Source organism: Dryobates pubescens, chromosome 22, assembly GCF_014839835.1.
Source record: "Dryobates pubescens isolate bDryPub1 chromosome 22, bDryPub1.pri, whole genome shotgun sequence".
Classification (NCBI taxonomy): Eukaryota; Metazoa; Chordata; class Aves; order Piciformes; family Picidae; genus Dryobates; species Dryobates pubescens.
In genome coordinates, this window is record NC_071633.1 from 13,648,497 (window position 1) to 13,670,204 (window position 21,708).

The following is a 21,708-nucleotide window of genomic DNA, read 5'->3' on the forward strand; positions in this document are numbered from 1 at the left end:
GCAATGCTTCACCTGGGACTCACTAACAAATGTTGGTATCGGTGCACAGAAAACCTCCTGACCCACTTTCTCTGAGCAGTTGGTCGGAGAAAATTTGATGAAATAACCTGCTGCCCTTGCCCCCCACCATGTGCTCCTTAAAAATAAGTTTAAGACCAAGTTCACACTGGTTTTGTTGGGATTTTAATGAGTGTTTCATCTACATTGTATTTCTTCAATAAAGTTGTATTTTGATAGTTACTATGTCAGATACTTGATTTGGTATCCAGGCTGGAGTGCTGCTGCCTGACTGGGAATTGTTTGACTGCCAGATGATACAAAAGCCTCTCTCTTGGTGGTAGCTTTCATAACCACATAGAACTTCCTGGATACTTGAACACAACTTGGAGGATTTTACTTGGCACTGGTGCTGGTTTAGGATGGAGCTTAAAAGAAACTTCTCAAACACTGGACCAGGTTTCCCAGGGAGGTGGTTGAATCCCCACCACTGGAGGTGTTTCAAAGGGACAGGAATGCTGTGCTGAGGGACATGATTTAGCCCCAGACTTGGTAGACTTAAGATCATCAAACCATTCTTTAAGGGTGTCCTTCTTGTCAGGAAATTGCATTCTGGATTCTCTGAATACCTGTTGGGAGCTGAATCCCAATGTTGGGATAGTTTTGAATTATTACAATGAACAGAATGAGTCCAGTTTCTAACACCTTGATACCCATTTAGAAGTGGACTTCCCTTATTTTCTACCTCTTGGGTGTGTCAGTTCCCTCACTGCAGAGTGAGATCTTAGGTAAGAAAATAAGTTATTGAGCAGAAGTTTTGGCTATTTTCTGTCTTATTGAGAAGAGACAATAAATCACCTTTTAAAATAAACTTTTAATTAGGCTTTGGTGATCCATTTGTCTAAAATTGACAGAATGCTAGAGGGGAAAAAATTCCACTTATTTTTTAGGAAGACCTCACCACACTGTGCCATTCTCAGTAATCTACCCAATTCTGAGCTCCATGCATGAACTCTGCTTTGGTTCTACCAAACCTACTCTAAATCAGGTCCAACTGTTTCTTTTTCAGTTCATGAGTTCTATGACTACTTGTAAAAGGAGACAAATTACCCCTCCTGCATGTGCATCAGCAAATAATTCTACATCATTCCTCTGTGCTGCTGCTGATTTCCCAAATAATAAATATTCCAACAATGGCTTTGGGCTAAACTGTAACTTCTGAGGGGTTGCTGTGCACTAGTGATTTCCCCAGTGATGGCTTTGGTGGCCAAAAGCTTAGTATTCTTATTCTGAGTGAGTTATTTGACTGTGGTCTTGAGAATTGGTGGTTAGACTCTCATTTAGCCTTGGGCTATGGGCACTGCTCTTAGAGTAATGTGCATCTGCCTAAAATGATTGTCCTAAAAGACTGCTGAAGGAAGGCTAGAGTTCCTTTAGCAGTTTTGTTCTCTTGGTTCTTGCTGGTTTGCCCTTGTCCCTCTGCTTGGTTTATCTAGCAGAATGCTGTATTTAGAGAGGAAATGAGAGCTGCTTATTTCAGTTTCATTCAGTATCTGATAGAATTATTTTCTCTTTTAGCCTGGAGAAGAGCAGACTGAGGGGGGAATCTTATCAATGCTGATCAATACTTTGAGGGTAGGTGTCAGGAGGATGAGGCCAGGCTTTCTTCAGTGGTGCCCAGTGACAGAACAAGGAGTAACAGACACAAACTGCAACATAAGTTCCATCTAAACTTGAGGAGAAACCCCTTTAAGGATGATGGAGCCCTGGAGCAGGGTGCCCAGAGAGGTGATGGAGTCTCTATTTCTGGTGACATTGGTGGATGCGTTCCTGTGATTTTTCTCTAGGTGACCCTGCCTTGTCAAGGAGGTTGGACTCAACCTGCACAGGTCCCTTCCAACCCCTACCATTCTGTGATTTCATGATATGGGGGTTGCACCCCATGTAGTCTAGGCAAAGTCAACAGCCATGGTAATTTCTCAAAGTGATTGTAAGCAGTACGAAGCCTTTGCATACAAGTGCGTGTCTGTTTCCATTGTGATGTGTCCTTGTCTTGCCTTCCAGAAGCGGCTGTATTTTGGTAGCACTGCAGATTCTTCAGGACAGAAGCTACTATCCAAACATGAGTGCTACATGACCTCAAAAATTGCTGTGAGCTGGGAAAGCTCCATCCACCTCTAATGAATGAAAGTCCGAGAGCTGGCAGCATTCAGCAGTTTCACAGGCTCAGGATATTTTCTAACAAGAAAATTCATTTTCTGAGACTTGTTGACAGAAATGTCAAGAATGGAACTGCTGCCTTTCCCTCCACCCACCCCAGCAAAAAGTGAGGGGGGGGGAGAAAAGCAGCCCTTTATAAATAGCTCTGTTCCTGTTGTATTTGTAAATTCAGAGCTTTTTGTGTCAATGACATCACCCTCTTCTCCATGGCAACTCCTTACCATGTCCAAACTGCAGGGCACTAGCAGAGAAACTTCAGCTAGCAAACGAACAGGTTGATTCCAGATGATTTAATTGAGAAATAGTGTGAAGGGGTGACAGGAGGGGGTGGGAAACATGAGCCAAGGGGCTCCTGTCAGCTCTGTTCCTCTGGAAAGCTGGCACCTGTGTTGATTCTCTTCCCAGCTCTCCTGCTTGATGTCCTTGTCAGGAGGAGGAGGTGGGTGGAAGGCAGGCAGGCAAGAATCTTATTCTCCATCTCTGGTGTGTCTGGAGAGAAGTGCTCCAGGTGACTAAGCAGGAGGAGCTTGACTGACTCACTCCAGAGTTATTTTCTCTCTCCCCCTCCCATCTTTTCTGTTTGTTTTTTAGCTTTCACCCAACAGCTTGTGTTTTTCCCCAGGCCCTGATGAGAAAGAATCAGCAGGAGGGCTTTCGTGTTACCTAATGTTCACAAAAATGTGCTTGTGGTGATCCAGGTGAGGAAACCAAAGCCAACTTCTCTTTTCTTGCTTTCTCAAGACAGAAAAATGAATTGTCTCTCAGATACCACACCTTTATCTTTAAAAGAAAAAAAGCAAGTGCTTCTCCTGTCTGAATGTTATCCAGGAAATAATGAAACTGAGATGCCAGGAAGCTGTAAATAACTGGCTTCTTTATCAGGCTACCTATGGAAAATACCCAGCTGCTTCACTGGCAGCCCTGCTGGTTTTGACTTGATTTCCAACCCAGCTGCAGTTGGGGGAAGTGATTTCACTTGCTGTCTTGATTAGAGAATTGGATTCTGCTGGGTTTCATTTGGGATTGAAGGAGCAGGAGCAGAATGGTTACATCTTCAGAGTCTTTAACCAGTGTAAACTGTTGCTGCTTCAATCAGCTTCAGCAATCTGCCCCAATTTACATCCCTGTGAAGTCTAAAGCCTTAGAGCAGTTCACCTCCTTCCTTCCACAGGGTGCCATGAGATCTGCAGCTGAGATCCAGCCTGCAGAAGCCTCCACTTGATTTTTATATTTTGCATTTTTTGAAATTGCATGACACAAGAGGCAGGCAAGTTGTGCAAGATCAGCACAACCCTACAGAGCTCTGCCATCCAGCAAGGGCCATGGCAGTGCTTCAGCAGCTTGCTAAGGAAGACTTTGTTTTGCCTGAGTGATGGAGGAATGCTGTGCTCACTGCTCCTGGTCTGCAGGGCACAGGAGGCTTTAATCACAGAATCTCAAGGTGTGAGGCTTTGTGCTCTCTGTTATCTTCCTCCCCACCCTGGAGTGAAGTCTAACTTAGCCATTCTGTGATTTCAAAGCTCAGCTGAGAGGATATGCAGGCATAGTCTGTATACCTGAATCTTCATGAGCATCTTGCTCTTGCCTTTTCTGCTAAATGCCACTCAAGGCACAGTCCCATCCTCTTTGCTGAGCTCACAGCATCAGCCCACCAGGAAAAAAAAAAGTCCCAGAAAACCTTGATTCACTGCATCATAGGATCTTGAGAGGGGTAAGTGTCTACAGTGAGCTCTCCTCAGGTTTAACTGCAGGGGTTTGATGGAATTCATCATTGTGGGCTCCTGCAGATGTGAGGGTCTTTCTCCTTCAGTGGATTCTCCCAAACCCTCTGCTGCTTGCCAGGAGTAGGGGGTGTGTGTGGCACTGCTGCATTCCCTCCCAGGCAGTGGGGCAGTGCTGGTGAGCTGGGTCTGTTTGCTGACTGAACCAGGATCTTTCTGAAGAAGCTTGAAGATGAAATTGCGGAGAATTTCTGCCTGAAGCAAGGGATGTTTCCCGTGTTTAAGACAAGCAGCAACCTGCAGTCAGGAGGAAGAAGGGGCTGAATTCACTCCAGAAGTATTTCTCTGAGATTATTTTTTTTTTTCCTGAGGTAAGACTGCTGCTTTGAGAGGCAGATAGGGCAACAGGGTCCAGCATTCTCAGCGCTAAAACTGAGAGGACATCGAAAATGGGTTTTGCTTTCCCAAGCTGTAGAAATGGGATAATTCTCTGAGGTCTTGGGCACTCCCATTTTTAGGCTGGAAATTTAAATCAGTCACTAAGAACTGATTTTTGAGAGGTCTAAAGCCACAAAAGGAAAAAAAGTGGGGGGGTGAGGGGAATGCTTTTAACCCTGCCTTTTGCCTGCTTGTGTTCAAGTGGTGAATAAGTGCTGTGGACTATGCTTCTAAACTGTCCTTAAATAGCATGATGGGTGTCGTAGAAACAGTGAGTGAATGGAAGTAAATAGACCTGAGCTTATGGCTTATTAATTTAGCTTCATGCTTTAAAACCTTGATAAAGCATTTGTTGTTCTGTAGGATGCAAAAATGACACAGGTCCCTGCCTTGGGAACTTGAAGGTTTTTAATAGGCTTGGTTTGAAGAAATGCTGTGGAAACAAGAGCAAGGGGATAAGATAGTTCTCTTTTAAAAGCATCTATTTGAATTGCACCTGAACAACCAGTTAATCACTACTGAAAAATATTTGTGGAGAGGCCAGAAAGTAAGAGAGAGCTTTTTGTCCCAGCTGCAGGCAACTTGGTTGAAAAGCGTGAATTATAGTAGGCAAAAACTACCATGGATGTAGAGATGGCTCTGGAGAAAACTGGTGAGTAAGGTCTCAAAAATCTCCTAGCCTTTGCAACCCCTCTTTCCAAGTGTAAACCAAAACCTGAAATTCCTCCTAGATAGGAAGCCACCAGACTGTGGGTTGTATGCTTAGGTTGTGGTGTGTAAATTATAGTCCTTGATGGAAGTATAAATGTCGAAGAGGTGCTGGAACCATCATGGAAAGCACTTGCTGAGCCTGGAAGTGCAGGAGCAGGAGGATAGGTGTGAGTCTGCACTTGCTCTTTGTACCCCAATTGTTCTGATGCTTGGATGCAGTTATGTTTTGCTCTTGGAAAATGAGTAAAATGGGCTTTTCAGCAGAAACATATTTACAGGTAAGCAGGTGATCATAGAATCACCAAGGTTGGAAAAGATCTTCAAGAACATTGAGTCCAACTGTAACCCAGCTACCGCGACCCCTAAACAATATCTGGAAGCCCCACATCCACACACTTCAGGAACATCTCCAGGGATGGTGACTCCACTACCTCCCTGGGCAGCCTGTTCCAGTGCCTGACCACTCTTTCAGCAAAGAAATTTTTTTTGGTTAGTAACCTTTTGCACCTAGAGCTGAGAAGGAGGGGAAGAATCCTCCTCAGGGCTGTGAGAAGTGAAATCCAAAATATCTCTGACTTGTTGCCTTCCCTTCCCTATGCAAGGTGAGGACCAGAGTGGTGTGTGCAGAGGAAGTTGTGCTCTGGGGAGGCAGAGTGTTTGGTGAGGTTGCCTGCAGAACAGGATTTGTGCCCAGGATCCAGGCAGGGTTTGGTGGCCAGTGGGGTGTTTGGTGCCAGCAGCCACTGTGTAACCCTCTGCTGTCTCTGCAGCTGGCTGTGCCAGGGGATGGAGCAGGTCATGCTGTTGCTGCAGTTTGAGTTCACTATGTAGGAGGAGTTGGTATGAACCAGTTTCACAGGCAGGAGTCATCAGTTCTGCCTCTGACACTTAGGGAGCATGAATGAATAGCTCTTAAAACATATCTAGGGCAGCTTCCAAGAATCCTTTGTGCTGAAGTCTATAATCTAGCATGAGCTGATTCATTATCCAGGGGCAGCAGAGACTTTGAAAGAGGTGTTTGCTTGGTGTGTGGACACAATGAACTTCAAACTCCCAAAGGAAACCTGCCTTGGCAGCTTCCAGCAGTGTATTTGGAGAAGACAGACTCAACCTAGAATCACAGAATGCTTTAGTTTGGAAGACACCTTTAAAGGTCCTCTAGTCCAATTCCTCAGCAGGCAGCAGGGACATCTGCAACTAGAGCAAACTGCTCAGAGCCCCAGACAACCTGACCTGGAATGGTTCCAGGGATGGGGCATCTCCCATCCCTCTAGGCAAGCTGGGTCAGGGTCTCACCACCTTCAGTGCAAAAAAATCTTTCTCTCCAGTCTGAATCTTCCTCTTTTAGTTTCAAATAATCACCCCTTGTCTTGTCACAAGAGGCCCTGCTCAAGTCTGTCCCCAGCTTTCTTCTTGGCCTCTTTAAGCACTGAAAGGCCACCAGGTCTCAGTGAAGCCTTCTCTTTTCTAGGCTGAACAACCCCAGCGCTCTCAGCCTGTCCTCACAGAAGAAGGGTTCCAGCCCTTCCATCATTACCATGGACTCCTCTGGCCCTGCCCCAACAGGTCCACAGATTTGGTGGGAGATGGAGCTTTCAATGGGAGATGGGGCTTTTTGCACCTCCTGAGAGAACTGTGGAGGGAGGGATAAACAGAAGGAAGCAAGGGATGCTGCTGGAGAGTGACAAGCACAAGTAGATAAAGGTGATCTTAATTGAGAAGGAGGATTGGTATTTAATTAAAACTGCTGCTAAAACCTAGACTCTTAGTAGTAAAATAAATAATAGCAGGACATGAGTAATTCCTCTCAGGGGAATGTTGGAGAGAAAATTACCCTCATGTAATAACGAAAGGGGCCTGTGTGCCATGGCTCAGAGGAGTTGTAACAGGATGGGATGATTTTTCACTGCTACCAAGTTCAAACGTGGTTCAAGTCAAAGGGGCCGAAACCTGCTTGAGCACAGGCTCCTTGGGGCCCTTAGGATATTTCAGAAGGCAGAGCTGTCTCACTGAAGCCACCATTGGTGCTTCACTTGGCAGTCATAGAATCACAGAATGCGTTTGGTGGAAAAGGACTCACAGGTCCTTCTCCTTGGAGCTACTTCCCAGCAGCTCACCCCTCACCTGTACTGCTGCAGGGGGTTATTCTTTCCCATGTGTAGGACTCCACTTATCCTTTTTGAAGTTCATGGAGTTCCTCTCCCCACAACTCTCCAGCCTGGCCTGGTCAAGGCATAGCAGGAGCTGGAGGTCTTTTTACAGCAGAGTTGAAGAGCTGTGTTTGAATGGGGAGGGAAAGTACAAATGTCTTTCCTTAATCTGGACCAGGAGGAGAGGGGTTAATATGTGTAGTGGCCAGAAGGCACTACAAAAAGCTTAAAATAACCAAGATCAAGATAATTTGGCTTGAAAAAACATCTGGGTCTTGATTCAGTGCTCATTAACATTCACAGTAGCCTTATGATTGGCTTCTGGAAGAATTAAGCAGTGTGTTACACTTTCTGATGAGTGCTTTGGGCCCTAGCCAAGAGAGTCCATAAATGCACCAAGAATCATAGAATCACAGAATGTTAGGAGTTGGAAGTCAGCTCCAGAGATCATCTAGTCCAACACCCCTGCCAGAGCAGGATCACTTAGGGCAGGCCACACAGGAATTAATCCAGCTGGGTTTTGAAAGTCTCCAGAGAAGGAGACTCCACAACCTCTCTGGGCAGCCTGTTCCAGTGCTCCATCACCCTCACTGTAAAGAAGTTTCCCCTCACATTGAGATGGAACTTTGTGTTCCAGCTTAAACCCATTGTTCCTGAAACGGCCTGAAGAACAAGGGGACACAGTCTCAAGTTGTGTCAGGGGAGGTTTAGACTCGAGGTGAGGAAAAAGTTCTTCACTGAGCGAGTCATTCGTCATTGGAATGGGCTGCCCAGGGAGGTGGTGGAGTCGCCGTCCCTGGAGGTGTTCAAGGGGAGATTGGACGTGGCGCTTGGTGCTATGATCTAGTTGTGAGGTCTGTTGGAACAGGTTGGACTTGATGATCCTTGGGGTCTCTTCCAACCTTAGTTACTGTGATACTGTGATACTGTGAATTTTTCCACAATGAAGCTGTGCCAGAGGAGGTTTAGGTTGGAGATTAGGAACCATTTCTTTCCTGACAGAGTGGTCAGGCATTGGAACAGGCTGCCCAGGCTGATGGTGGAGTCACCGTCCCTGGAAGTGTTCAAGAAACATGTGGACACAGCACTTGGGGACATGGTTTAGTGGCCATGGTGGTGTTAGGTTGATGGTTGGACTCAATGATCATAGAGCTCTTTTTCAACCCAACCAATTCTATGATGGCTGTGGTCTGTGAAGACAGTTCCCTGCCTCCACCATGCCACAAGTGTGCCAGGAGCCTCCTGCACTTCAGAGCCACGTGGCTGGATTGTTAGAGCCATGAGCTCCAGCCCTCAAATTATTTCAGGCTCCTAAGAGCTGGGTTTGAATGTACCCAGAGGTAGAGGCTAATGACAACAAATGGGGTTAGGTTTCTGCTGCCGCTATTTTAGCCACCAGGAACTGTCTGCGTTCTGGTTAATGCTTCTGCTGACTGACCTACTTATTTGGAGCAGAAGCTGTAGAGCCTGTATCCCTCCTCTGTCAGCCAAGGATTCCACTGTGCTTGCCTATAGCATCTTTAAGGATCTCAGCACACTTGAGAACACCAGCAGATGAAGCTTCCTCTGTTCCATGGAGGTTAAGCATTGTCACAGCCATTTTACCAGCCTGCAAAATGACCTTCCCAAAGTGACCTGGGGAGTCTGTGGAAGAGAAGAGCTACCCTGAGCTGCTGGCATGTGGCCATTGCAGGACCCATTATCTTGTTGGGTTTTTTTTTGTGGGAGGCAGCAGATAGACCTTTTGGAGAAGGTGGCACCAACTTGTCTGGGGGAGCATGACGTTATTTCTGGTAGAACCTAACATGGCTGTGAGTTTCTGCAAGCAGAAGATCTGGAAGAGGTGTGAGATGGCTGGGAGCCAGGCTGCATTGATATTATCTGCAGGGAATGTCTACCAAGCCACAGGAATTTCACCAGCAGCAAAACACAGTATGTGCTGCTTTCAGGTGATCCTCTTGAGCTTTAGTTTCAACATTTCTTCAGACTGGGAGTTAAGATTTTTAAAAGACCATGTTGATTTCTTCTTTCTTGAAGCTTAATCTGCTCTCTTGCCTTGCTGTGTTCTCAGTTCTCACTGCTGCAGCCAAGTGCTCTCTGCCTGGCATGTCCTTCTGCTCCACAGCTAAGCTTTGGTCCACCTTTGGAGTTGTCTGGCCCAGGTGAGCCTGGCTGTTGTTCTGCCCTAGTGCTGAGGAAAGCCTGAAGCAGAACAAATGTTCTCCTCTCATGTCATTCAGAGTTTGCTGTTAAGGGACTTCACCACACCACACTGCCAGGTTTGAGTATCTGGATGTGTCCTGATCTGCCAGCGTGTGGCAGAGGAAATGAACTTAGAGAATTATAGAATTGTCTGAGTTGGAAAATACTTCTAAGATCATTGAGTCCAACCTTCAACCCAACACCACCATGGCCATTAAAGCATGTCCCCAAGTGCCACCTCCACATTTCTTGAACACCTCCAGGGACAGTGACCCCACCACCTTCATGGGCAGCCTGCTTCAATGTCTTGCTAAGCCAATCTCCACTTTTTCATCTCTGGTACCTTTGATGGGTTTTGATTTGTTTGTTTTGAACTGGGCCAAAAAAGTGGAAACTAGATTAGGCTGTGAACCTTGGAGACACTCACATGCAGCTGAATAAGCTCCTGCAGTGGGAATGCAGATAGGGCTTTGTCATGCTGGGATCTCCAGGACACCACCTCCATCAAGTCAGCAATGCATAGTAAGCAGGAGGAGAACCCTAACGTTAGAGCCAGCAATCCAAAGAGTGCTCTCCTGACATTTTCTGGCTGCTGCAGTAGCCTTGGGGGAAGGTAGATGAGCTGTAAGCACTTATTTAGAGTGAAACTGCCTCTGGATTGCTGCCTCCTTATCTCCAGCCCTGGCTAATGTCAGCTCTTGATTACCAGACTTGATTCCTATCTTCTGCTTCCTCCCACCAGTTGGTGCTGATGCTTTGTAAATTTGCAGCACAGCCTTTCTCCTAGTGCCCCCTTTGTCCCAATTGTTGGTCTGTTCTTTTCACTTCCCTAGCCAGTTTACTCTGCATTTCAAGAGCCAAGAAAGAGAAGAGACCACTCTTCTTTGATGAAAGTATGTTTGTGCCTCCTAGAAAATCCTAGAGCTCAGAGGAGCCCTGCTAGAAGTTACATATACATAGAATACATAGAATACATAGAATAAACCAGGTTGGAAGAGACCTTCAAGATCATCGCGTCCAACCCATCAACCAATCCAACACCACCCAAACAACTAACCCATGGCACCAAGCACCCCATCAAGTCTCCTCCTGAAAACCTCCAGTGTCGGCGACTCCACCACCTCCCCAGGCAGCCCATTCCAATGGGCAATCACTCTTTCTGTATAGAACTTTTTCCTAACATCTAGCCTGAACCTCCCCTGGTGCAGCCTGAGACTGTGTCCTCTTGTTCTGGTACTGGTTGCCTGGGAGAAGAGACCAACATCCGTCTGTCTACAACCTCCCTTCAGGTAGTTGTAGAGAGTAATAAGGTCACCCCTGAGTCTCCTCTTCTCCAGGCTAAGCAACCCCAGCTCCCTCAGCCTCTCCTCATAGGGCTTATGTTCCAAACCCCTCACCAACTTTGTTGCTCTTCTCTGGACTCGTTCCAGCAAGTCAACATCCTTCCTAAACTGAGGGGCCCAGAACTGGACACAGTACTCGAGGTGCAGCCTAACCAGTGCAGTGTACAGGGGCAGAATGACCTCCCTGCTCCTGCTGGCCACACTGTTCCTGATGCAGGCCAGGATGCCATTGGCCCTCTTAACTGCCTGGGCAAAATTTGACAAGCAGTGCATTGCTAAAACCAAGTTGTGGTTCTGAAGCACGGCCAAGCTCTGAGCCACAGCTTAGCTCCATGGGTGGAATTTCCATAGTCCTTACTGGGATTTCCTAATCACAGAATGATTTGGGTTGGAAGGGGCCCTAAAGATCATCTAGTTCCAACCCCCCTGCTATGGGCAGAGGCACCTTCCCCTAGACTTGGTTGCTCAAGGCCCTACCCAACCTGTCCTTGAACACCTCCAGGGAGGGGGCATCCACAACCTTCCTGGGGACCCTGTTAGGCATTAGGCTTCTTCTGGAAGCTCTGCTGAAGCAGGACAAATTTTTCTCAACAGCTTGCCCAGTTCCCTCAAGCTCCAAACAAGTGGCCAGTTTTCTCCAGATTGAGGTAGAAGAGAGACATCATATGTGGTAGAGTTGGTCTTGGTGTCTCTAACACTTTTGTACAAGGTTAAAAGTGCCCAGTCTTGCCTGTTGGCAAAGTAAAACCTTGAAAAGTGGTTTGTTGGTTTTGTTTTGGTTTGTTTGTTTGGGTTTTTTATTTGTTTGTTTTTAATCACCCAATTCTGCTTCAGGAGGGATGAAATGGGTTTAAATGGAACCTAGATTGGATATTGGGAACCATTTCTTCGCTGAAATAGTGCTCAGCCATTGGAACAGGCTGCCTGGGGAGGTGGTGGAGTCACTGTCCACGTTCAAGAAATGTGTGACCATGGCACCTAGGGACATAGTTTAGTGGCTGGGGTGGTGTTAGGTTGATGGTTGGACTTGATGATGTTAGAGGTCTTTTCCAACCCAAACAATTCAATGATTCTGTTGCAGCACCAGAGCAGGACCTGAGATGCTGGTGCTCCCCTGCTGCAGTGATGTGCATGGTGGATGGGCAGGGTGAGAAAGGAGGCCAGATAAGCACTTTTTACCTGAAATTTGCTAGGCTTTGTGTCTAGGGAGAGGGGATGTGGAATATGGACTGGCCTTTGTGTAGATAAAGCAGGCAGTCTGCCATGCAAGCATTTCTTCAATGTGCCCTGCAGCCCTCATTGCTACTAGAGCTGGCCATGGCCAGGAGAGCCAGGACCTGACTGAGCAGAGAGAGTACAGCAGCCATGGGAGGAGCTGGGGGTGTGTCTGTATTTGGATAAATGTGTGAGCAGCACGATTTCTCCTCTCTTCTTGTGCAATTCCCCTGGTAGGAAGGGAGCAGTGGGCAGAGAAGGAGCAGCAAGATGTTTAATCAATGGACAACTGCTAAGGGGGAAAATTAGAGATGCATCACTTTTCCTGGGAAAATTTTTCTTCAAAGTGTGTAGGACTGCAGGGACCAAACTCATGAATAGAGCCTGGAAAGTGTCCTATTTTCTCATTAAGGCTGCAGGCAGCTGAGGTTCACACCAGCTCAAAGCTTGGGTTGGTTTCATCTACTCTGGTGTCTTGACAAGTCAAACCAGGCTCTTCATTTATAACTTGTGCCTTGTTCTAGAAGGCTGCCTTAGCATGTGAGCCCAGGAAATGGAATAGTTATGCAAATCTGAAGCCACTTCCAAGCCTGGGTGACTCCTTGTAGAATATAAATGACATTTCTTTGTGAGGCTTCCAAAGCTGTCATTGTGCAGATGACTCTTCACTGACTGGCCCACCAGCAAAGCAGAGATGCAACGGATGACAATGAGGGGTTGCACTCACCGTGGCGTGCCCTCCACACCTAGCAGGACCATGCTCTGTTTCCTCTTCTCTGATCCTCCACCACACTCCTTCCTTAGACTCAGAATTGTTTGGGTTGGAAAAGACCTTCTAAGAATATGGAGTCCAACAGGTCCATCCACCACAGCCATTAAACCATGTCCCCAAGTGCCAAGTCCGCATGTTTCTTGAACATCTCCCGGCATGGTGACTCCACCACCTGCCTGGGCAGCCTGTTCCAATGCCTGACCAGGAAACAAATTGTTCCTCAGTGCCAACCTAAACCTTTCCTGGCACAATTTCAGACCATTTCCTTTCATTCTATCACCTGATATTAGGGAGAAGAGACCAACCTTCACCTCATCCCAACCTCCTTTCAGGAAGTTCTAGAGAGCAGTGAGGTCTTACCTCAGTCTCTTCTTCTCCAGACTAAACAATCCCAGTTCCCTCAGCTATTCCTCACCAGACCTGTTCTCCAGACCCTTCACCGGCTTTGTTGCACTTCTCTGGACACTCTCCAGAAACTCAATGTCCTTCTTGGAGTGAGTTGCAAGTTCCACCTTGCAAATTCCAGCCTTTTGGAGAATACTGCTCCTTTTTCTTGACTGTAGTTTGTTATTTGCTGCTATTACCATGAACTCTCCCTTTTTTGATTGCATCTGTGCATGGGGCCTGCCCTGTGGGAGGAGGCAAAGCTGATCCCCAGACAGAAAGGAACCTGGCTAGCTTCATTTCCTATACCCCAGGGACGCTGCTGGGAGGTGAGAGGCAGGAAACCTTAGTCTCTTTGGCAGGCTCTGGCAGGCAAGGACCTGCAGTGTCATGTAGAAATGGTGACTGCACTTTCAGGAAGCAGTGTTCCACAGCTCAGCTAGCAGGTGAGGATTAGGAACCTCAGACCATCAGTTCCAGTGCCCGGGTTTCCTTTATGTTCTCTAGATGAACCTCAGTTCTCTTCCCTCTTCGTATTTCTGTTCCAACTAGATCTGTGACTTTGGTTGTACACAAATAGGTGAAGGAAACCTGCAGGAAGGCTGCAGAAGGACTTTTCATAAAGGTGTCTAGCAGTAGGACAAGGGGGAATGGTTTTAAGCTGAGGGAGAATAGGTTTAGACTGGATCTTAGGAAGAGGTTCTTCAGTACGAGGGTGGTGAGACTCTGGAATAGTCTGCCCAGAGTGGTTGTGGGTGCTTCCTCTCTGAAGGTGCTTAAGGCCAAGTTGAATGAGGTCTTCTGCAACCAAGTCTTGTTGAGAGGTGTCACTGCCCATAGCAGGGAGGTTGGTGTAGATGATCTCTAAAAAATGGGACTGTGGGAACATGACTAAAAGGTCACTGGACTGGTCCACCAGTGCTGGGCAAGCCACTCCTAGCAGAAATGATGACAGCCTATGACTGCAGCACATCATTTCTTTCTTGATTTTATGGGCAGTTCAAGAAAATCAACCTGAAAAATAATAATGAAATTGTGGGGGTTGGTTTTCTAAAGTTTTTATGTCTGTGCTTTGAACCTACAACTGCCTTAGGGTTAAGCCAGAATTGGTAGTGGTTTGGAGATGCCAAGAATTTCAGGCATTCAAATAGGTTGCCCAGGGGGGTGGTCTAGTCACCATCTATGGAGGCATTCAAGAAATGTGTGCCCATGGCACTGTGGGACACGGCCTACTGGCCACGGTGGTGTTTGCTTTAGGGTTGGACTCCATGATGTTAGAGGCCTTTGCAATTCTGTGATTCTACAGTTCTTATGAATCCGCTGTACTTGCAGTGGAGAAAGAGCAGCTGATGGGTTTGTTGACATGAGCTTTGACCTCTCCCAGCTTGTAATCCCCAGATTGTCCTCTAATGATGCCACCTTTCCACCCCTGCCCATCCACCAGCACTACTGGTGGAGCTGGTGTCCTGTTGAACACAAGTCACTTGTAGCAATCTCTGTTTCCAGTAGTTAGTAAACCCCAAGGCATGGCACAGGCAGCACAACAGGATTCCAGGGTGACAACTTGACTTCAGACCTTGCAGCCCTGCCTCACGCCCAGCCACAGCACCAGGTCATGTGCTGCTCATCTGCAATACAAATCAATTGGGCAATTCTTCTCTAGCCAGCCACACAGAGCAAGGAATCAAAGCATTCCTGCCCGGAATGACAAGGAATTGGTGGCAGGTCTTGAATTCTGCAGCCAGGTGGTGCAGGTGGAGATGTCAGGATTGGTTAGAAGCTGCAGCAGCTCCATGCCCTGAGGCTGTGGAGCAGGGAGAGAAGAGCTAACCAGCAACTTGGAGCTTTAATAAGTCAGCAGTGAGCTGGGGGTGGGAGGGCAGCTACCAAAAAAGAAAAGGAATGGGAGATGATCTGATGAGGAGCTTAGGGACATGGTCTAGCAGATGTGTCCAGGGAGATGTTGGGTTATGGCTGGACTTGATGATCTTAAGGTCTCTTCCAACCAGGCAATTCTATGGTCTCCCTGAGGTTCTTGCTCAAGACTCAACAAAACTGAGTGCCCAGGAGTGACTCTGAGCTCTTTCTGTCTCTCATCCTCTCTAGGCACTTCAAAAGAAGAATGTGAGGAGAAGACAAGAGGGTCCCAAGAGGCTCTGCTGTCAGTGTCTGTCGTTTTCCGTAGAACAAGAATCTGAGGCTTCTCCACGCCGCCGAGCGCTTCTGTGTCCCATCTGCTACCACACCCTGAAATCAAACTCGGCAGCTTGGGTGAACCAGGCACTGTACAAACATGTCAGACTTGCCTCCACCCCTTTTTCCTCTCCCGTTGCCTCCTGCTGGCTTTTCCTCTCGGGTTGATCAGTGTGTCAGCGGATTCCGGCGGCGGAGGAGCATTCCCATTCCCACCTCACCCCTGGTGACGGAGCAATGAGGAGTCAGGGGTAAGCTCCCTCCTGCAGATCTGGGGCTCAGCATTCACTCTCCTGCTTTCAAGTTGTAACTCCAGCACCCTAATGGCCGCTGTTCCGTGCCGTTTGTTCCCTCTCTTTCCAGAGGACTAGGTTTGTCACTTTGAACTAACGTCTTCAGCTTGGTTTCCCACTGGCTCTGCTGCCACAGCTTAACCCCTTCCCTGCAGAGACAAGCAGTGCCCCTGCCAGTGGGGAATGGCCCCAGGACTGTCGGCAGTGCCAGCCTAGGGCAAAGGGGGAGTGAAATGGTCTGGGGGGTCATAGTGGGTTTATGATTTTTATTCCCCGCCCCCCCCAAGGGATGGTTCTGAAAGGGAAGAAACCCCAGGAGCTGGATTTCCTTGGGAAGGAGTTTACTTCATCTTTACTCCTATAGCCCAGCAACACCGTCCTCCAATCGGCTTTGCTGCATGACAGTGGGAGAGTTTCCCTCCAGACCCTTCTTTCTGCTTTCACTTGGACTTGTCCTCTACCAGCGTTTCTGCAGCAGGAATACCAGTAAGATCTTGGGGTTTTTGCTTTTTGGGGTCTCTTAGGTGGGCTGTTGTGTGGGTCTGTGGTGCCTGGGGTCTAGTGATCTCCCCTGTGGACGCTCCAGAAGATGGGGAGTGGGGAGGAAAATGTATTATTGAATCTTTCAGGCTGATGCTCTTGCAACACTGGGGTAAAGAAGGGGTTAAGAATGACTCTGGGTGATGCTTGAGAAAGCAGACAGCATGTCAGGAGCATGCATGCTCATTGCCTTTACAGGAGATGTAGCAATATCTCCTCTGAAGTCTCTGCAAGGACCCTCACCATATCTTAGAAGGTCTAACTGACTCATCAGTCAAACCCTCTGTGGCTGTGCTCCTGACCTGTTGGCTGCTGTGCCTGCCCAGATCCTCCCAGCACACCTTCCCAAGCCACGCTGTAGTACTCACTGGTGCAGGGGTGTGAGTAGGTGCTGGCTGGCTGATCTCATCTGAGTTAAGTTACAACCTCAAATTCCATTGGGCATTTCTACTTAATTCTATTGGCCAGGTGGCAACCAGCGTGTGCAGCTCCAGAGGGCAGCCCTGATGCCTCTTTGATGTGCTTGGGGACAGAGGACTGAAAAAGCAAAAGCAGAAGCAAAGTTTGTGGCTGGTGAGTGGGAGTGCTCAGGTGAGGCTGGGGGAGGGAGGTGAGATCATCCTTTACAACTCCCTGAAAGGAGGTTGGAGTGAAGGGGGGTTGGGCTCTCCTCATATGCACAAGTGTCTGGACAAGAGGAAATGGCCTCAGGTTGTGCCAAGGGAGGTTCAGGTTGGATGTTAGGAAGAATTTCTTCACAGCAAGGGTTCTCAGCCACTGCAATAGGCTGCCCAGGGAGGTGGTGGAGTTACCATCCCTGGAGGAGTTTAAAAGCTGCATGGATGTGGTGCTGAGGGACACGGCTTTGTAGCAGAGGCGGGATTGTGAGCTCCAGGTGAGTGGTTAGACCTGATGATCTCAAAGGTCTCCTCCAACCTCAACAGTTCGATTGTTCTACGTTTTGCTGAGTTTTCCTCTGCTCTCTTGAGCTTTGTGCTTGGGTAAAACCTGACTCAGCCCCTCCACAGCTGCTGGGGACAGGGACACTGCTGTGTGGCTCTCTCTCAAAGCTTGTCCCACTGAAAAGCCTCATTCTGGATTCTGTGATGAAGCTGTAGATGGATTTCAATATTTTACACTGCTTTGGAGTGCATATCCTGTGTGCTGGTGGTTTCAGTATCTGATCACATACTGGAAGGAGCTATCAGCAAAGAGTTTGCTGGGGTTAGTAACTGTGCTTTCAGATGGAAACTCTTCCCTGTGCAAGGCTTCTGTCTGCCTACGTGGGTGTGAGCATGTGTGTCCTTGGACAGACTATCCTGGGCCCTGCTGTCAGGGTTTGCAAAAGTGAAAAATACCCTTGTTTGGTCACAAAATGGTTTTCATTCCCAAGCATAAGTACTGGAAGAGTTTGACCATCCTGCTGCAATCAGGGAGAAAGGAAAAAAAAAACCAAACAGCACTTCCTAACCTACTTCTCTGATGTGCTTGAGGAAATTCACAAGCAGAGAGATGAGCTAAATTCTGTGTGCAAATTGCTTAAAACAGCTGGGATTAGCCAACAGCAACTGCAGGGTTCTGAATTGTGCATTGCACAGCAGGTTTTCTTGAGAGTCCAGACTGAGGCAGATGCTGAACCAAGTCCAGCTTTGGAGCATGTCCAAAGAAAAGCAACCAAGCTGGTGAAAAGCCTTGAACACAAGTCCTACGAGGAACACCCGAGGGAACTGGGATTGCTTAGTCTTCAGAGGAGGAGGCTGAGGGGAGACCTCATTACCTTCTACAACTCACTGAAAGGAGGTTTTAGCCAGGTGGGGGTTGGTCTCTTCGCACATGCAACAAGTGACAGGACAAGAGGAAATGGCCTCAAGTTGTGCCAAGGAAGGTTCAGGTTGGATGTTAGGAACAGTTTCTTCCCAGAAAGGATTTGCAGGCACTGGAACAGGCTGGCCAGAGAGGTGGAAGTGTTTAAAAGCTGCTTGGATGTGGTGCTGAGAGACATGGATTAGTTGTGGTGGCTTAGCAGCAGTGGCAGGATTGTGAGCCTCGGGTGATGTGGTGATCCTGGAGGTGTGTGACTGCCAGTGTCTCTGCTGGGATGGGCTTTGTAAGCCATCAGCTGTGCTTGCTGAGCAGAGCTGCAGTTTCCCTCTCATAACCCAGCGTGCATGGGGAGCACAGGGTGTGACAGTGCTTGGGCAGAGCTACAGGACATGGCACCCAGTGCTTGAAGGGCTTTGCTGGAGTGGTGTGTTCCCCAGATGCAGCAGAGAGCTTTGGCTCCTCCACACATCATATGACCTGGCGTGCCAGATGTGGCCCTTTGCACTTGTCCCTACATAACCTCTTGTCTGGTATGCAAGATGTTGCTGTTCATGGGAATTTTTGGAGGCAGAACCTTAAATGTCCTTATTAGAATCTCAATAATATTTTAATGGCCATTTTGAATGGATCTGTCACACAAGGCAGTGGAGAGTGAAGCCTGCCTGGTGTCACAGAATCATAGAATCACAGAATGGTTTGGGTTGGAAGGGATCTTAAGGCTCATCTAGTTCCAACTCCCTTACCATGGGCAGGGACACCTTTCACTGGTTGCTTAAGGCCTCATCCAGCCTGGCTTCCTCTCACTCTTGAACTCCTTTGGTATTCTGGATCAGCAGCAAAAGGCAGCCACTTGTTTTAACCCTGGTTCATCCTTCATGGCAAAGCACTGGGAAACCTGCTGGGAACAATACAGTTACTCCTTGGACACGGAACAGTGAAGTGGGGGTGTGCAATGCAGGTGTCAGAGAAGCAGTGCTGTGTGGGTTTGATATCCAGGGCAGAGGACACTGCCACACCAAAGGCTTAGAAAGTGGGGAAGCACAGAATGTGTCAGGTTGGAAGGGACCCTCAAAGATCATCTTGTCCAGCTCCCCTGCAGGGACATCTCCAACCAGATCAAGTTGCTCAGGGCCCCAGCAGGTTTGACCTTGAATGTCTGGCAACCTGTTCCAGTGTCCCACCATCCTCATTGTGAAGAACTTCCTCCTGATGTTCAACCTAACTGTACCCTGCTCTAGTTTCAAACCATTGCCCCTCATCCTAGCACCACAAACCTTTCTAAACAGTTCTTCCCCAGCCTTCCTGTAGGTCCTCTTCAGATGTTAAAGTGTAGCTCTAAGGTCTCCCCAGACCCTTTTTTCTCCAGGCTGAACAGTCCCAACTCTCTCAGCCTGTCTTTGTAGGAGGAGTGCTCTAGTCCTCTGATCATCCTCCTGGCCTCCTTTGGACCTGCTCCAGTAGGTACATGTCCTTCTTGTGTTGGAGGCTCCATAGCCAGTACTCCTTGTTAAGTCTCACCGGAGCAGAGTGGCAGAATCACTTCTCTGATCTGCTGTTTACACTGCTTTTGATGCAGCTCAGGATGCCATTGGCCTTCTTGGGAAGGTTCATAGTTGTTACAGTGGCTCCTGACCTGCAGCATATATCCTGCTAGCTTTGGGTGAAGAGGACACATTGCGGTGCAGCCTTCTCTTGGTGCTGCAGTGGGATTTGCTCTCTGTCACGCTCTCACCAACCACATACGGGAGGCACTGGGTTGCAGCTGAGGTTTGGGTGTGATTCCTGTCTGTAGAGCTGTTTTCTGTCATGGTGTCTAGCCTACATGCTAGTCTCAAGATCAAATGTGTGGTTAGAGCTTGTCTTGGCTCCCACCAGCCCCGTGCACCCATGTTTCTTCTCCATAGAGGCCAGGGTGTGTTTGGCCTGGATCTGGACTTAATGTGAAGTTAAAAAGCAGCCAGGAGACATAGCTGGAAGCTCTTTTAGCTTTACTACTCCAGACATAGATGGGAAGAAACAGAGCTAGTAATTTTTTTTCTGTCTGGTCTGCAAATGAGGATAATAATTCCTTTTCCTTCCCTTTCTTCTGTTTACGAGAAACCTCTGGAGGGTGGGACCTGACTTCAGAGACTGGCACAATGGGACAGTGACTTCATCTGGGATTTCTAGGGGACTGTAAAGAATGGAAAACTTAATTCTTAGTCAAAGGGGGAAAATCAGGTCATTAGCATTTGAGACATGCCTGTACTGGCTTCAGAAAGTTCAAGAGGTCTTCTCTTTGAAAGTGCTTTTATAATGTCCCAGGATAGATTTGGTCTGTTTTAGATGTGTTTTGGCTGTAAGTGTGTCACTGAGCAGCCTCTGAAACAAGCTCAGCACAGGGGCATTCATTGCCTGGCAGGTTTCAGGCAAGCAGGTTGAGGGAGGCTCTAACTGATGAGCAAGGGAATGGAATGGGGGAGAAGAGCCAGTACCCGGAGCGTTCAGACCCTGCTTACAGGAAGCACAGCAAAAACCCCATCCAGCAGTTGTGTTCCTTTTCCATTTATCAAAAATAAACCCACCAATAGAACAAATATGTCTCTCCCTAAGCTCATTTCAAATGTTATATTAATCTGTGCACTTGTGCGTGTGTGTTTGGGCAGGATTTAGAGCATTACATCAGTTTGCTGTGCTGCTGGTTCACTCTGACACAGCTCTGCTGTTGGGGGCTGGTGAGGAGAGAGAGCAGTGGATGGAATGGGTTTGAAATGGGGGAAGTGATAGCACAGCAAGAAAATATCTGGTGTGTAATAAGCACCTAACCAAGTATGTCTAAAACTCCCAATTGCAGACAAATGTGGAAGGTATCAAAAGTGGCCAGAGAAAGGCCACCAGAATGATCAGAGGACTGGAATAGCTGCCATATGAGGAAAGGCTGAGAGAACTGGGTTTGTCCAGCCTTGAGAAGGGAAGGCTTAGGGGAGAACTTCTTACAATGGACCAGTGCATAAATGGTGGCTACCTTTTATCAAGAAGTCCCATGGAAAAGACCAGGGGTAATGAGTGCAGGTTACTTCTTGGGAGATTCTGGCTGGACTCTAGGATATCAGTTTGCCCCATGAGAACAGTCAATTGGAATCATCTCCCAAGGGAAGTGGTGGATTCACCTACATTAGACAGCTTCAACTAGACTGTTGGCTAGAAAGGTTGGACCAGATGATCCTCAAAGTCTCTTCCAACCTGGCTTTCTGTGATTCTGCGCGTTCATACCAAGGCTCTGTGTTTTCCCACCCTAGTTCAGATTTCAGGCAGTTTTGCTCCTCTTTTGTTATCATTTCTAGCTGTGTGAACTCACAGTTGGGTTTGTGAGCTCCTCGGGGAGGTGGCCTGTCATTCTGCTTTGCCTGCAAAGTGCTATGAACATTTATGGCTTGGTAGAAATAACAGTTATGTCAGCAAGCTCAGGAGGGTAAACATCAGGATTTTAGAAGGTAGGGAACACAGTGAATTCTGTTCCTGTGAACTACATGTGCATGTTCACACAGACATGTGCATGAACATGTGTGTGCAAGCACCACGCATCAGGAATGGCCTCTAACTTGTGCTGCCTTTGAGCTGTCTTTGGTGACTGACCTGTAGAGCAGAGCATGCAAATGCCTCCTGCATTTAAATCAGTGCCTTCTCTGGGATCTGCTTCATCTTCTGAGATGGAGATGGTGAGAT

The 21,708-nt window shown here is 47.8% G+C and overlaps 1 protein-coding gene across 4 annotated transcripts in view; it reads left to right on the plus strand.

The window, feature by feature from the left end:
- The first annotated feature begins 3,870 nt into the window (after positions 1–3,870).
- PAK6 (p21 (RAC1) activated kinase 6) overlaps positions 3,871–21,708 on the plus strand; it is a 42,303-nt gene continuing 24,465 nt past the window's right edge. The window contains exons 1-4 of one of the 4 annotated variants that reach the window (XM_054171623.1): positions 3,871–3,928; positions 15,260–15,597; positions 15,927–16,125; positions 16,648–16,752. The gene's annotated coding sequence lies outside the window, so the exon portion shown is untranslated. The other 3 variants (XM_054171626.1, XM_054171625.1, XM_054171624.1) reach the window with 3 other exon arrangements.